Here is a 17228-nt window from a genome sequence, read left to right on the forward strand (position 1 = left end):
TAGGTTTCCGGTTGCTACCAGATCCGATGGGCATGATTATAAGCTGGTAAAATCGATCCTTTTTAGTTGACACATGGAAGGCGTCTACGGCGAACTTGAGGATCTCAAGAAAATGCGCAACGGTAGTTTACTTTTATAGACTCGTATAGCCCTGCAAGCCGATCACTTGCTTATGTGCTACCACTTTGGCGAATTCCCCGTCAAACTTCTTCTTCTTAAGCCGTCGTCTCCAAAAGGAGGTAGACGATCCACACGGCCAGCTCCGATCTTGACGTTGCAGCCATGCCATGTGGATTTACCGGAATATCTCTCAGGATCTTTAATGCAGTGGTTTCCCGTTGCCTTCTGCATCCTAATGCCGTTGACCAAACTGGTTCCTCCGCCTTTGGGAACAATTTCTTTTCCCCAGGACAGTAGAGTGCCCTTACCCATACCCGCTCATCCACTCTCAAAGAGACTGTTGGCACTTGGTATAGGGGATCTCCTTATACCGGGAGATAATCGGTCCCTTCATTCGTTAGCCGCCTGAATATAAAATATTATTTTTATATGCAGTCGGTGCCTCCTCTCTATCGCGGGGAGGTGAATGTCAGGATTTCACCATCATTGAAACAAGGACCAAATGACATTTCTTTGTTTCTGTGGTTCTTTAGAGAGGCCCGTCGAACTCGAGGAGCATAAATCCTTGAATCTGGATCATGGAGTCATCTTTCACCGTTACCTTATTTTCAACACTGACGACGAGTAGAAAGAAGACATGAAGAACCGTGGTGTGACACACGCGCAAGGTCAACGGTGAAGACGTTGCCACTGGTGCCTTAATTGTCTCCTTCAATTTGTCAGTGTTACCAGAGAAAGTCAAGGTAACAACTTATCGTTGCGATGTGAGGCCGTACATCCCGCCTCCTATGCGATGCTATCAGTGCCAGAGTTTCGGACATATGGTATCTCGTTGTTCGAATCAGTCTGCGTGTGGTACTTTTGGACGAGTAGCTCACGGCGCGGAGGAGTGGACAACTCCGTACAAGTGCAATAACTGCTCTCGTCTTCATTTTCCTCGGGATCGGAACCGTCCGACATATCTGAGTGAGAAGAAGATCCAGGAGATCAAGACCCTGGATGGTCTTTCCTACCAGGAATTGCGCCATAAGTTTAATTCCACAAATACGCCTGCCCGTACGCTCAACTACAGCATGATAGCTCAGAGTCTCGCAGGTTCGTTTCTCACGACAACGTTACCCGTGGTGATCGCTGCGCCCAAGGCGACTGTTGCTCCTCAAACCAGGGAAATCATGCCCTCCATCTAGAGGGTACGCGTCTGCGCCAGCAGGTACTCCTGCTCCAAACTCTACGCACTCCCCTCGTTGGGGAACTTCCCGCCCTCGAAAAGCGTCGAAGTTCTGGGCGTCAACCCCGCCGTCTCTCGATGACGGGATGGACATCGCGCTGTCATCTATATCTACAGATGTAGGTTTGGATAGTGTTTAGGTTGACGAGCATCTTGTCGCTCATAACCTAACACTCCTTTTATAGTCCACACTATGGCACTGTTACAATGGAATTGTAACGGTTATGACAGGCATCTTGTTGAGTTGCGTCAGCTCATTGGTGAGTAAGTGGCGGGTGTAGTCTGTATTCAGGAGACAAACTTCAGACCCGGTCATCACAGGGTCCTGAGAAATTTCATATTATACTGGACAGGTCGATATTATGCTCATCGTGTGTCAGGTAGCGTGGATATTTTTGTTCGTTCTGATACCCATAGCGAAGAGGTTTCTCTAAGGACCCGACTGGAAGCAGTTGCGATGCGGGTACCGCTGCCTGTCATAGCAACAATGTGTAACGTTTATTTTCCACCAGGCCGGCCTCTTAACATAAATGATGACACTGATCTTATAGATCAGCTTCCACCTTCCTTCCTCTTGTTGGGGGATCTTAACGTCCATCACCCCATGTGGGGCTCTCAGACGTCTAGCCCTCGGGGAAGAGAACTGGAAACATTAGTAACAGAGCTGGATTTATGTATTTTGAACACAGGGGGACAAACTCACTTTAGTGTACGTTACGGCACATATTCTCGCATAGACATAAGTCTGTGCAGCCGAACGTTGGTTCCGCAGTTTCGGTGGAATACACATGATGATGTCTGCGACAGTGACCACTTTCCCATCATCCTTACTTTGTTGAAACAAAAATCCGTCGAGGCTCCTCCTCTTTGGATTCTTAAACATGCTGATTGGCCAAAGTACACATCACTAGCTGTCTTTAACGACGATACCAGGCACATCGTCGGCGAAGAAATAACTTACATCACCCAAGTTATTCTTATGCTGCTGCTGCTGCTGCTGCTGCTGAGGAGTCCATTCCTTCGTTTTCAGCGACTCCTCGCCGAAAACTCAGTCCTTGGTGGAACGCCGGAATTGCAGCAGCTAACAAAGAACGCTGTCGTGCTCATAAACGTTATCGTAGGCAGCCTACTCTGGTCATTTTGGTAACATTTAAAAATCTCTGCGCTAAGGCGCGAGTTCTTATTCGCCAAAGAAAGCTTCGTGGGAGAGATATGTGTTATCTATGACGTCACATACTCCATCATCTCAAGTGTGAACTAAACTTCGACGTATTTCGGGTATCCAAGGATCATCTTCTGTACCGGAAATTTCCAGTGCAGGCAGTATCGTCACTGAACCACTCTCGATTGCTAACCATCTAGCTAGTCATTTCGCGGATGTATCTGGCTCCTCGCTCTGAAGTGGGAGGCAGAACGTCATCATCTTAGTTTTACCTCTCAAGCTCCAGAGGACTACCACCTGCCCTTTACGGAGTGGGAACTCCGCAGCACCTTATCGCTTTGGAAGGACACGTCTCCTGGACCAGACAGTATCCATTACCAGATGCTGAAACACCTTAGTGAAGATAGTCTATTATATCTTTTTCGTGTATTCAACCGAATCTGGATAGAGGGTAATTTTCCGTCTCAGTGGCGAGAGGGCATAGTCATTCCTGTCCTCAAGCCTGACAAAGATCCTAAGTATGCAGGAAGTTACAGACCGATTTTTCTTACAAATTGCCTGTGTAAGCTATTTGAGAGGATAGTAAATCGCCGACTTGTGTGGTGTCTGGAGGAAAAGGACTCTTGTCTGAGTACCAGTGTGGTTTTCGATACGCTCGCTCGACCACTGACCACTTCGTACGCCTGGAGAGCTCTAGCAAGGATGCGTTTCTCTGACACAACATTTGGTAGCTGTTTTCTTTGACTTAGGAAGGGCCTATGGCACCGCGTGGTGATATGGTATCCTCTCAGTCCTGCATCAATGGAGATTCCGAGGTCGTTTGCCGGTATTTATTGCGAATTTTTTGTCCCTCCGTCTATTCCATGTCCGAGTAGGGAGGACATATTCGCAATTCCACGTTCAGGAAAATGGAGTCACACACGGATCGGTTCCTATTATCACTCTGTTCGGGATTGCCTTAAACGGTGTTGTTGCTGCTGTTGGTTCAGCAGTAATACCGTCGCTAGATGTGGACGAGTTTGCTTTGCACTATAGCTCGCGTAATATGGCAGTCGCAGAACTACAATTACAGCAAGCAAGAGTGGAGCAGTGGACCTTCGAGCATGGCTTGCGGTTTTCTACCTCTAAGACCTCTGTTGTCCACTTTTGTTGCCAACGTACTCTTCACCCTCCTTCTGAACTTTATTTAGGAATTCCGCTACTCCTGTAGTTGACACTGACCGATTTCTTGGGCTCCTTTCGATAGTAAATTATCGTGGGCGCCACACATGCGGCAGCTAAAATGCAATGCACCAAGAGGTTTAATATCTTGAAGTTTCTTAGCAGAACTAATTGTGTTGCTCAGCGCACTCTGCTCCTATCGGGCACATATTTTATCCAGCAGTGCAGCATACGGCTCAGCAAGACCAAGCGTTCTTGCGAGACTTAAGAGCATCCACCACAGCCGGGTTAGCTTGGCGACGGGAGCCTTTGGAACAAGCAGCTCCTTCTGTCGTATGCTGCAACTTGCGACCCAAGCTATCCTTGCGTATTCAACAATGGACACTGTCGGCTGTACGCTGCTTGTCCTCGGTTGGAATACACTTGGATAGCAGTCACAGATTGTTCCTTGCCTTGTCAGACAACCGCGGGTTGAAATAATCCTGGATCTGCACACTCTCCCGAAGGAAAACACGGACCCTTCGATTTATCGGAGGCTCTTTCTGTCCGTTGTTGGTCGGTATCCAGTTTCAGTCGTTAACACGGATGGCTCGAGAACAGACACTAAAGTGGGTTGTGCGTTCGTTGTCGACACTGATCTCTTTCTTTTTGCTTTCCCGAAAACGTGTAGTGTGTACACAGCAGAGCTCTATGCTATCTGTGAAGCTCTGCGGTACGCACTCTCCGATGAGCGCCGACACTTTCTGCTGTGTACTGACTCCTTGAGCTCGCTATAGTCTATTGATACCTGTTTCCCTCGGCACGCTCTGGTGGACCTGCTGGCCGGGTGTTCGGATGCCGGCCCCAGAATCACGTTTCCGTGGCTCCCAAGCCATCTGGGTCTAGAGGAAAATGAGTTAGCAGATATGGCTGCCAAGGAGGCAGTAACACTTGCCCCGTTGCCTTACAAGGTTCCAGCAAGTGATATTCGCTCTTGGCCGAGACATCTGGTTATGTCCCATTGGGAGTTGGAGTGGCAGGCGTTCGTTGTCGACACTGATCGTTTTCTTTTAGCTTTCCCGAAAACGTGTAGTGTGTACACAGCAGAGCTCTATGCTATCTGTGAAGCTCTACGGTACGCACAGTCCGATGAGCGCCGACACTTTCTTCTGTGTACTGACTCCTTGAGCTCGCTACAGTCTATTGATACCTGTTTCCTTCTTCGAAATAAGCTGAGAGCGATAAACGGTACAACGAAGGTATGTAGGACTTCCCTTCGGACTTCTCGGACGGAAGCAGATGTATTTTGTCGTCTTCGGATTGGCCACGGTATCCTGACGCACTCTTATCTATTGAAAGGAGAACTCCCTCCGGTGTGTACATGCGGCGATCATCTTACCGCGGTACACATTCTTTCAGAGTGCGTGGAGCTGGTCGGTCTGCACCGTAGTCTATAACTCTCGCTTACCATCTCCCTCATCCTACGGGATGACGAGCAGTCCGCAGACCACGTCATCCGTTTTATGAGGAATAGTGGTCTTTTTTTCTCGTGTGTAATATTGTCCTTGTCTTAGTGTATTTTTGTCGACTGTGCTCATATCCAGTTGACTCTATATTAGTTTGTGTTGCGTATTTTAATGTGTTATTTTAACTCATGACTTGAATTCCATGTATGTATATATCTGAATGTCCAGGCAATGTCCTATTCCATTATCACCTCTACTTTCCATTCTTTAGATTCATTAGATCCATTGATTGTTTTAACCTCATAATCACTTTTCATCACCATTTATTTTAAACTCTAGTTAGTGGATACATTTTAATATTTTACTTATCATCTGATGTCGTCCATTCGTACCATTATGGGCTGATGACCTTAGATGTTAGGCCTCTTTAAACAACAAGCATCATCATCATCAGATACAACGTTTCCTAAAATCAACCCTAAAAATACATCATTTTTATTTACAGAACAAGAGAAGACAAAACTGATAACTATGAACCCCGAACTGCCAGTGCGAAAGCTTTACCTAAGGTCTATAAGACCGGCGTCCCTATACGCCTCATCAATTATAGGCCGAGACCATTGTACAAATTAACAATTTACCATAGAAATTGCTACGAAGGAATTATAATTTTCTGTCACATAAGTCTGAAAAATACCATTCAGTTAATTAAAAAAAATAGTTAGCTTTGAAATACAGCCTTTCCACTCGTAGGATTCTTACGACATAAAAATATGTATCCGAGTGTCAATAGTAAGAAATTTTTTCCTATTATCCAAAATAATTTAAATAAATATAGTAACCTCAGTAAATTCGAGATCCAAGTTTTCATGGAAATTTTGAAACTAGTAGTTAAAAATAATTTCTTCCCTTTTAATAATTGCATATATCAGCGGGATGGCTTGGCTATGGGGTCGACGGCCTGAGGGATATTAGCGGAAATATACATTGACTATTGAGAGCATACGGCAATTAATAACAATAGTGACTTTGCGAACGTAAAATTTTGGGCCAGGTTTGTAGACGACACTCTCGTTATCCTTGACGAAAGAATTACTGCTCCAGGCTCCAACCTTAACATTTTAAACAGTGTTGATCCGCAAATAAATTTCAATCTGGAATCTGAGTCAAATGGAAGCATACATTTTCTAGATCTCACGTTAAACAGATTTCCTTCTTCTATAGAATACAGTATTTACAGGAAACTGACACAGATAGCTACTACCATCAAGAAAGGTTCCTTCCATCCCAAAGCACACAAATGTGCTACCTACAGCAGTATGGTAGACCGGACATTAAGTCTACCGCTAAATAAAGAAAACTTAAGTAAAGAATAAAAGACAATTCGCTCCATAGCTGAATATAACGGGTATGATAACGCATTTATGGAGCGCATTATCAATAAACACAGATATCGCTTAAATTCAACTTTAACTATAGAGAACACTAAACCTGATCATTATTCAGCCTTTACTTTCAATGAAGATATATACAGCATTACAAATATTTTGATGAAACATAACACTAAAATCGTATATCGAACTGATAATAGAAATATGGACAGCATATATAATACCAGATCAATTAATAAAACTGACATTTTAAAAAAAATCAGGTGTCTACATATTCCTACGTGAAAACTGTGAGTCCTCGTATATCAGACAGACTGGGAGGAGCTTCAACATCAGATACATGGAGCATGTAAATGCCATAAAACATAATAGATACTCGGCAGTCGGACAACACATTCAAGATTTCAAGCATAACTTGAGTAACATAAAAGAGGGTAGAGGCTCTTATGGATGTAAACAAAGGCCCTATTCTCGACGTCACAGAGCAATGCATAATTCACTTGAACCAGTTATTTAACTCCCATTTGAACCTGAACGAAATCTCAGATAAAACTAATATTATCTTTGATTCCTAATTAAAGTCTTTATATGTCTCAACCTTCCCAATAGACGGCCGATATTTAGCGCGATACACAGTACCCTATCACGTTACACACTTTTCACAGGACCCGCCTTAAACCCCTCCTATACTCTCCTCCCCATCCCCCTCTCCCCACCTGATATAACCTACCTCACTACACTCCACCCGTCACTATTAGTCCGTACCTTCTCACAAACTGTAGCTTCTCAACACGGTGTCCAACGTGAGCCACATATACCGTACATTACACACACTTTAGCTTGTCCAGGCCCATTATATTTTAGTACTTACAATTCCTTTGTATTGATTTCGTTTCAGGCTGATTCAAATCCTTCTGATTGAACTGTGCAATTTTAGTTCACCTGTACTACATCACAAGAGAATACGAAAGGACAACCAATTACAATTAATCGTTTCTTACGTTATAATTTTACTAATACATGATTGTTTAATTTTAACGAACACAACAAGCCTTTCGAGACGAGTGTAATGAGATAAACTAAAGCATATTTCTACAAGTTCCTTGCATGAACAAGGTGTTATCAACTAAAATTACGTTTTCACTTTGACAACATTTGAATGTGAATTATTGTCTTAAAGAACGGACAAATTATCACCAACGATTCAAATGCAACCGTAAATACGACGTGATGTGTTGAGTATTAGCACATAAACAGATCAACAGAAACAGTGTATCAAGTGATTGCTATCACTTTTTACTATTTTTTTCAGCACACAGTGTAAATAAGCGTTTCGATAGACTGTTATACGTCGGTAACATGTAAAAACTTTTTAATCCTTTATTGTTAAGAAAACCATGTATGTATTTATGTATAATAACGTCAATTTTAATTATCATGTCCTTTCTCAATTTTGTGATTAATGTACTTTATGGCTGATGATGACATTTAAATATCGAAACCGTTATTAGATAAATGCTGCAAATAATATCTTATACAAGTAGTAATTTATATTGAAGAGGTTGAACCTTAAAAACATATCTCTGTTATATGCACCTACCAACCTTACCTTGTCTGCTCTGTATAGGAAAAGAGTGTTCCCAACATTGACTAGCGGCCTAACCGCAAGGTAAACACAGCCAGTTCCTGCGCCCCATATTCCCTCAGTCGTGTTTGCCTTGTTATAGTGTGCGGAGTGTAGCCTCGTGGTGATCGAATCAACATAATGGCACAACAACGCCATTTGGACCCCGTTTTGCAGGGTAGAATACTCGACAGCCTGGAAGCAGGCCAGACACAGACCGAAGTCGCCGTATCCTTGAATATTGCCATAAAGTTTCATTTCCAGGCTTTGGAGACGATTTCTAAGCACAGGAGATGCTAGTCATATGCCAGTACCAGGTCGACTAAGGGTAACTACCCCAGAGCAAGACCGATATCTGGCCTTAATCTCCTGATGAAGTCGGAATGCATCTGCAAGACAATTGTCGCTGAAGCTTTCAGCTGTAACAGGAGTTACCTTTTCCCGGTAAACTGTGTACTGGAGGCTCAGAACAGCAGGGGTATTTGCCCGACGTCCAGCGGTGTGAGTTCCGCTCACTCCAGCACAGAGACGGGCCCGTTTACTGTGGAGCCGTCAACATTGAAACTGGACCATGAATGAATGGAGGCATGTGCTCTTCACAGATGAATCCCGTTTCAGTTTTGCAGAACGATTCCCATCACACATTATTCTGGAGGGAATCTGGTAGCCGATACAACCACAGGAACAGGACCTGTATGGTGGTGGTGGCATCATGTTGATTGGCCGTACGGACCTGCACATCATCATGGGTGGTCCGAGGAACACTGTTAACTCTCGGAAAGACAAGGATGAGGTACTGAGACCACATGTTCGACTCTTCAGAGGTGCGGCTGGTCCAGACTTCCACTTAATGTGCGATAATGCACCACCACACCGAGCTGCTCTGGTCGATGAATTTCTGGCTGAGGAAGACATTCATCGCATGGACTGGCCAGTGAAGTCTGCGGATCTGGAGACTCTAGAACATGCCTGGGATGCATTGGGGAGGCGAATTGCATACCGTCAGCCAGCACCAAGGACCCTCCAAGACTTTCGCATTTCCCTTTCTGAGGAATGGAATCGACTACCACAAGAGCTCTTGGACCATCTGATAGATAGAATGCCATGTCGCTGCGAAGCATGTGTGGCCATTTGGGGTAACCTATCCTATTAGCAGCATATTTTGTTCAGGAAGACATTGCTAAGTTTTGTTAGGTGTTAAAGGTGTACCTTAGCTATCTGAACCTTTCTGAAACACTTTTTTGGACATGTTGTGCGACATATGGTGTGGAATTCAGCCTCCATTTTTTCAGCACTCCGTCTGACATTCCTATCAGGCGGTATGACCTCGTTTAGTGATTATGCTTCTCGTTTGGACACTAGAGGTTTCACTGAACTTCTACATGCGACGCAATACTTATCACTTGCTAGTAACTAAAACTAGGTTGGTACGGAACAGTTCCGAATGTCGGTGTTCGGTCCAAATTGATGGCGTAAGGAACGGTTCCGTAAGTCGGAGCCAATGAGTTAATGCCAAGTGTGCTTCCTTCCCACTCCTAGCCCATTCCTATCCCATCATTGCCACAAGACCTATCTGTGCTGGAGTACCATGAAGCAAGTTGTAAATATAAACTTATTGGGTTGGAATTTTAATAGTAGGAAACATTCAGTTGCAACTCATACAAAAGATATGAATGTTACATGATCTACTGTCCTTCAGAGTAGTCATCAGCATTGTGTACATCTTGTTACCAGTGATGTGGGCATCATAGGATATATATATAGCAGCACCTGTTATGTTGATAGTTCGAATGGAGCAGTTTAATGCCTGACCAATCTCTGAAACAGTTCTGGAGCAAAGGCCCCAAAATGGTTCCTTCAGCTTGTGAATCTAATCAAAGTCACAATGGCTTAAATCAGTGGACCCGTGGTATATGGTGCAGCAATTCCCAGCCCCATTGACCAAACAAATCAGCCACATTTGCACTGTTTGCAGCCTTTCGTTTCCGTGGAAAATGATGGGTAATACGCATTGACGGTATGCTGTCGAGGAACATAGTGCATTAGGATAAAATCATCACAGTCATACATGAGTATAACGATAACTTTCACATGGCTGAGATTCTCACGAACTCTCAATCTTTGTGGTTTCCCGTAATGATGCCATTTCTTCGATCAGCATTTCGGCTGTGACTCATACAGTTCAGCCATGTCTCATCCAGCGTAATGATATTGCATAAGAAGGCCTCTTCTTTGTACTTACAGTACTCCAGATGGTTACGAGCAGCATCGTATCGTAATCATTTCTGTATTTCCGCTGAATCTATTTTGATGAAATTTTTCTCATGCTCAGGTGTTCCTTCTAATATGAAGCCCAGTCGTATTCGCTAACCTGGTGTCTCGGGCCAGCTCACGTATCATATGGCATCGTCCAGTGTCCATTAACACGGCATGAACATGCACTTCTCATTGTTTGACATTAGGATGACCTGGCTGACACACCTCTGCCACTTATTATCGTCCCTCGTTAAAAGCTTTTACCCACAGTGCCACTGTCCTGTAAGGCTATGCAGTTTCGCAGCAAGATTTTTGAAGACCTTGAGGACACACTCTTGCTGTACGATTCAAGAACATCGCGACAACACTGACTTAGCTTGCCAGCTAACCCGAGGCTGTGTTCACTATGCCAGTTTGCATGCGTGTGACGTGAGAAGGTATGCTCTGAGGTAAGGATGGTATACAAGTAACGTTTGCTGTCAGTGACATTATTAGATTCCATTGCATGGCTTCTCATCAGCAATTTTGTCACTCTTAATGTTCCAACCATCTCATCTCCCATATTTCAGTTCGCCTTCATTTTGTAGAGCTAATTAAACATCATTTCTGTTTTCATCCACCTGTGGCCCACTTAATCTGCATATGACCCGTCCATTGCAAGTATTGTATGAATATATATGGGGAATCGCCTGTTTCAAGCATGTTTCTTCTCATGAAGTTAATATAGATTGTTGTTTAAAACTTTGTTGTGAACAAATGGAGTTGCCTTTCCGGTATAAAATTTTACATTAAAGTCAATATATTTCTACACGTGCTTCATAGCCTATCCATAGATGCAGCTGAGCCTGAAGAGACTCATCTGAGAAGAATTGAGCCTTGAGATTTTCCAGAGAAGTGCTACCCATGTGCTTTGGATCCTTGATTTTTTTTTGCAGCATTTGCTACACAGGACAATGGGAGTTTCTTCTCTTTTGCTCGTCGTTGGTTTCAAAATATACGACATTAGTTATGATCATTCAACTAACATTAGCAAGGTTTAGATTGATGAATTAATTTGAATATTGCTCTATTGATGAAATAATCAATGACATTTAACTAAATTGAAGCCTTTCACCTTTGTTTGAACCGTAGAAGGTTCACTTGTGAGGAAGCGAACTGTAAGGTTTCTCTCTTTCAAAAAACCCTAGAGATAACACTAATCTACCATTGCAAGTCAAGTGTAGACTACTTCACTTGAATGATAATTTAGGAAAAATGTTTGGCCTTTCTGGTCATGTCTATGAAATATAATAGTTGGTTTTAAACTCTCTGAACAGAGTCCTTTTAATACCAAATCAAAACCTGTGGCTCTACACCTCTGATGAGTATTACCCTGTCAAGCGACCTCTGCTCAGCCTGATGACCTGGAATTTATAAGTCGGTGTGTGGTGAGCAAAACAAATTTTCTTGGCCATTATTCTTGGCTTTTTAGACTAAGGACTCTACCCCTCTATCAATTGACAACTTCTTTGTTCTCATACAGCCTGACTGGACCAGCAAGTAGCTGTCAGAGTCTGATAATAATCTCTGACTTTTCAGAGTCAACTCTGGAGATTCTGGGAATGCGGTGTACTTGTTATCCGTAGAAAACATCTGAATGTAAATGTTGTAAGTCTATATTAATAAAGCTTTCAGATTGTCTAGAGTCAATGAAAAGTCCAACAACTGATTATTTGTTATACGAACTTGAAGAAGGTGGGAAATATATTGACATTTCTCAGGTGAAGATCCAATGTATGTCTATCTGACAGTCAGAGTCATCTGTGGGAACACAAAGAAACAAACAAGTGACCAGTCATTTAATAGCACATAATAGGATGAACAAGTTGACAGAAAGTTGTAGGAAGGGAAGAAAAAAATTGCACAGATTATTGTCTCCTTCAAGTTTTTCTTCTTTTGTTCCCTCTTCCAGTGCTGTCCCCTTTGTTCTATTATGAGTTCCTTTTCTTGTTCCTGTTCTTCGTATAATTTTGACTTGACCCTTGTTTGCTTGTTTCTTTTTTACATTGGGAGAATAAATTGATATTTGTATTGTGCAACTATACAGTTTATCAGCTATGCCATGTCTATTTATAAAATTTTACTCTAGTTTTCTGTTTACTTTACATTTCTTAATTTGTTTTGCACTTTTGTTCCTTACAGCCTTCCAGCGATATTAAGAATGAAATAACTGTAGATGAACACACAGTAGGTCAGTTGGTCGCCTGTTTCAAAGAAGAAAAAGGAGAAGAGGAGTAAGTACAGATTAGCTTAATTAGATTTTACACCCCTAAACCTCGACAATATGGATATTGCTATTTATATGTTGAGTAACTCCCTCTGAAGACTCTTGGGTTCAAGATGAGCACAGATCCATCGACATCATTCCTGAATTCTGTATCCTGTACTTCACTCGTGTTCTGAACTTGTTGGCTTGATCATGGCTCATGAGAAAATTCCACAAAATTAAAACAAATCAGCCTGTAGTATCTAGTGATCAGCAGGCCGCCTAGTTGGCACCACTCAGTATCTGAGCCAGTACAATTATTATTAAAATTACCATCCCAGTTCTTATCTCCTTATTGTAATAGGTGTTCTTGGGGTGTCTGGTTGACCGTGGCTTTGCTGTTGGCCATTCTTGCAACATGACCAGTCCAGAGAATCAACCTGCTATGTATTAGGCACTTGATTCTGTCTCCTTTCATACCTCTGTACATCTATATGATTCTTTCAAAACCCCTATTTCCTTCATTAGAGAGACTTCGCATACACCTTCTTTCTGTGATATCGGTATATTTACGGTCACCTTCAGTGGCTTGTTAAGTTTTAAAAGCCATTAAGTATGATGACTCGTATTATGGTATAATAGATTTTTATCTTGATGTTATTAGGTATATATTTTTTAAGTTGTTCCAGGTGGAAGAATAACATCAAAAACCTGCCTAGAATCTTTCTTATATTTCAAGGCCTGATTATTTGCCTTTTGAAAACCACGTTCTGATATACTCAATTTGCTTTCCATACTCAGAATTTATTCTGACCTTTGAAAATTTGATCTTTAAATCCAGTAGCTGATAATCCAACAATGATGCACAGTGGCTGGTGTGTTATATTCCATCATCGGTATTGTGTTTATTCTTCTTCACCTCTATCACCTCATTATAAACTGCTCCATGCAGTTTGGAGATATTTAAGTGTCTAAATGTCAAGTCTTTTCTGCTCTCCAACATTTAACATAGCCTCCTGTTGCCCTTTCACAATCTTTGTAGTAGCTGATTTCTGCACAATCACAGGCGATGTATGATACAACACTCACTCACTCATCACAATATTCTAAGGACTATCAAATCAATAAAACTGAAATATGGTCATGAGTAACAGGTAAGCAACCTGTTTGAGGAATGCATCCTTGTACAGTTAAAACGTGAGTAAAAGAAAACAAAAGTGGGGTTGATTCGGAGCAAGAGGTTGGCCTGTGCATCCTCAGTGTTCAGGCCAGTGGGATAGGAATATTGGCAACACTGTCTCGTGTCTGGCTGAGTTGCATGAAAGCAAAGGAGTCAAATGTTTAGTTTTGCAAGAATGCTATTATTGAATATTGAAATTTGCAGCTCATCACAACAAAATGACCAGAAAAATAGTTCAAAGCAGTGGCAAGTAGCTCCGTAGTGATACGAGTTCAATGGTATAAATTGCAATAACATCTACAAAAGTAGTATCAAAGTACTGCTTGACAAACAGAGAATTGTATACAGATTTAGAAATTAATAAGTGCTTATTAGTAGTATGTATATGTGAGATTAATGTGAGTCCACCGTAGGAATGGGTATCCGATGTCTGGGGGTTTGGAGGATTGCAGGAGGGTGCAAAGTTGCCAAACCGCCCGTATCATTTCCCCACCTTGTGATGTGTTCAGTTGCTTTTAGTGGAAATGTGGAATTTAACCCAGGACCAAACTCAGAAGTCTCATTCAAATGCCTGTGTAACATGTGTAATTCTAAACATAATGTGAATTAGCTATTTGTGACATGTACATTTTTTTACTCAGCAGTCCAGAGAACATGTGGAATGATTAATACATTTCTACTGTAGAAAATTAACTCAGCGGTGCAGGCATGGTCATGTTGGAAATGTAGTTCTCCTCAATCTAAGAATCATTTTTTAACATAACATTAAGCTTTACATGACAGGACAGTTACTGTGTTTTGATTTAGTACTCACAGCCTGAAATATGTGAAGTGTAAACAGGCAGTTCTGGCCACTCTTGCTGCTATAGATCCAATAATTGTGTGTGTTAGTGAATCCTGGCTGAATTTGTCAATCTATGACATAGAAATGGTACCTCAGTCATACACAGTATTTAGAAAACCTCAGGGGTAAGATCACTTATTGCCATGAAACCCGAATTCAACCGTGTGTGCTTTGAGCTGCTCGAAACAAAGGCAGAGTTTGTTTTGGTGGAATTCATGTTCACTGGAAGCAAGTTCCTTTTGGGTTCCATCTACAGGGCTCCAAACTCCACCGATGACATGAATGAGGATTTACTACTGTCTCTAAGCCATGTACAAAATATACAATATTGATTCAAAAGTATCTAGAAGGCTGGTGATTTTATCTTGGAAATGTTCTGGCAACATGATCGCCATCACCTCCTGCCTCTTCCCATTAGTCCATTAACAGCAACTTTCGTTGTAGAATTCTACATGTTCCTTAAGTAATTAATTAATGAACCAATCTGTATAATGAAAACACTTCTCCATACTAACACTCCATCCTCAGTACTGGAGACTGCAGTAATCCCCCGTTCCTCTGAACACGTAGCAGTTACAGTTACCAAAAAATACAAGACTCCACCAGTAAGTAAATGTAATAGAAGAGTCTATTACTACAAAAATGCTGGTTGGGAACTGCTATCATAACTTCTAAGAAGCCATCTACCCATTGTTACCAATAAAAACTCTTCATAGATCACAAAATATTTGTCAAAATGATATGCAAAAGGAATATGGTTTACAGGAAATGGAAACAGGATACAAGCGATCTTGTGAGGAACAAATGTAAATGTGTGAGGAATGCCACCAAGAAACTCATCCATGAAGCACACAAGAACTACATAAACACGATAAGTAACAACTGCAGTGACATGTGTTAATACCTTAATACGGCAAATCAGCACGAAGTGCATGCTACCTTAACGTTAATAGTTGCATTCCCCGAGGCCATTGCCTCAACGTTCTGTGAGAAATTTAAAGGGGCCAGTAATGGGTGAGGGAAAAGTACGAATATGTACCCAAACACAGCTAAGCCATTACCACTCTCCCTCTTCATCCTTTAATTCACAGAGATCGAGGTAATTAACAGCCTTCAAAGTACTGCTTCCGACCTTGACAACATACCTCCAGTTATATTTCGTGCAATGTGCAGAAGCGTTAGCTCTCTTGGAGCGGACCTTGGAACACAATTTTAGCTACACATTGTACTAATGAGACTAGGGACATGGTGTAAGACTTAACAAGTATGCTTCACTCATAGAGGGGAAAGATTGGAAGGTGACCTTCGGGACTCCGTGGTGGACTTGGAACAAGATGGTGGCTACACATTTTGCTAATGGAACTGGCGAGATCGTGTAACGTTTAATACTGATAGGGGCTTAATGGAAGGCAACCTGAGGGAATCGGAGTTGATTGTGTAGTGCTGTACAAGATAGTGAGTATACATTTTTATGGGACTAAGGATGTGGTGTAAGGCCTAACACATTTGAATTGCTTATATGGACGTAATGCAGGTCAGTATCATAGCTGAGCGACCACGGATTCACTCACTTGTTGATTTTAACCTTTTGAGCAGGACGTTATCACTGGCCGTCTGCAGGAAAAGGACATCACATATTCCGAGCCATTCTGATCAGGAATTCTAACGGACACACCTTGCTGATGAGTATCCTGTCCCGGATTATGGCAACAATGAACCAGCGTCTGAGGGATGGTTTGCTGATCTATGTGAAGCGGCATCTTTTGGAAGCCTCTTGGTCATCTTGACCACAGCGCAGACACTGCGATCACTGCCAGTTCTATGATCAACCTAATATTGCTCTCTTCACAATGTATGTGCTATTTGTAGTGGTCAACAAACCTCAAGTGCTTGCAGCAGAAAGGGATCACTCAAATGCAACACTTGCAGTGAAAATCATCCAACATTCTCAGTTAAATGTAAGGGTAAATGTCAAACTTCTCCCACTCAGCCGGAAAAAGTGTTACCTATCACTCCAATTTACATCCCTGCCCCAACCTCCCCTTCCATTCTTCCCCTCCTTCCACTAAGACCATTCTGAAATCATCACTATTTAGCTCCGGAATATTTTCCCATTCCCACGTCCTGATATTCTGTTCCAGATCCAGCTAGCGGCACGATTGATCTTCCAGACTCACTTTGACGGAACTTTCTCTGGGACATGAATGCACTGTGCATCATTTCTTGTTGATCCTATTCAGCTGTTGTAGTAAATGAATATTTATGACATTAACGTGTGTTCTTAAAAGGTCAAGTGACTGCTGCCCCAGTAGATGTCACGGAGGGTAGCAATTAGTATTCATAAATCCATCCCTACAGAACAATATTATCATTCTTTAAATGAATATCTGTCTGAAAATTTTAAAATAGAAATCACTAATGGAAATCAAATAATAGCTTTAGCAACAATTTATGTACCTCCTGGCTACTCCCCACCTCAGAAATTTGTAGAAAATACTGATCGTAAATACAGTACTTACATCACAATCACAGATTTTAAAATTACTTCATATACACAACAACAACAACAACA

This window comes from Anabrus simplex, chromosome 10 (genome assembly GCF_040414725.1).
Source record: "Anabrus simplex isolate iqAnaSimp1 chromosome 10, ASM4041472v1, whole genome shotgun sequence".
Taxonomy (NCBI): Eukaryota; Metazoa; Arthropoda; class Insecta; order Orthoptera; family Tettigoniidae; genus Anabrus; species Anabrus simplex.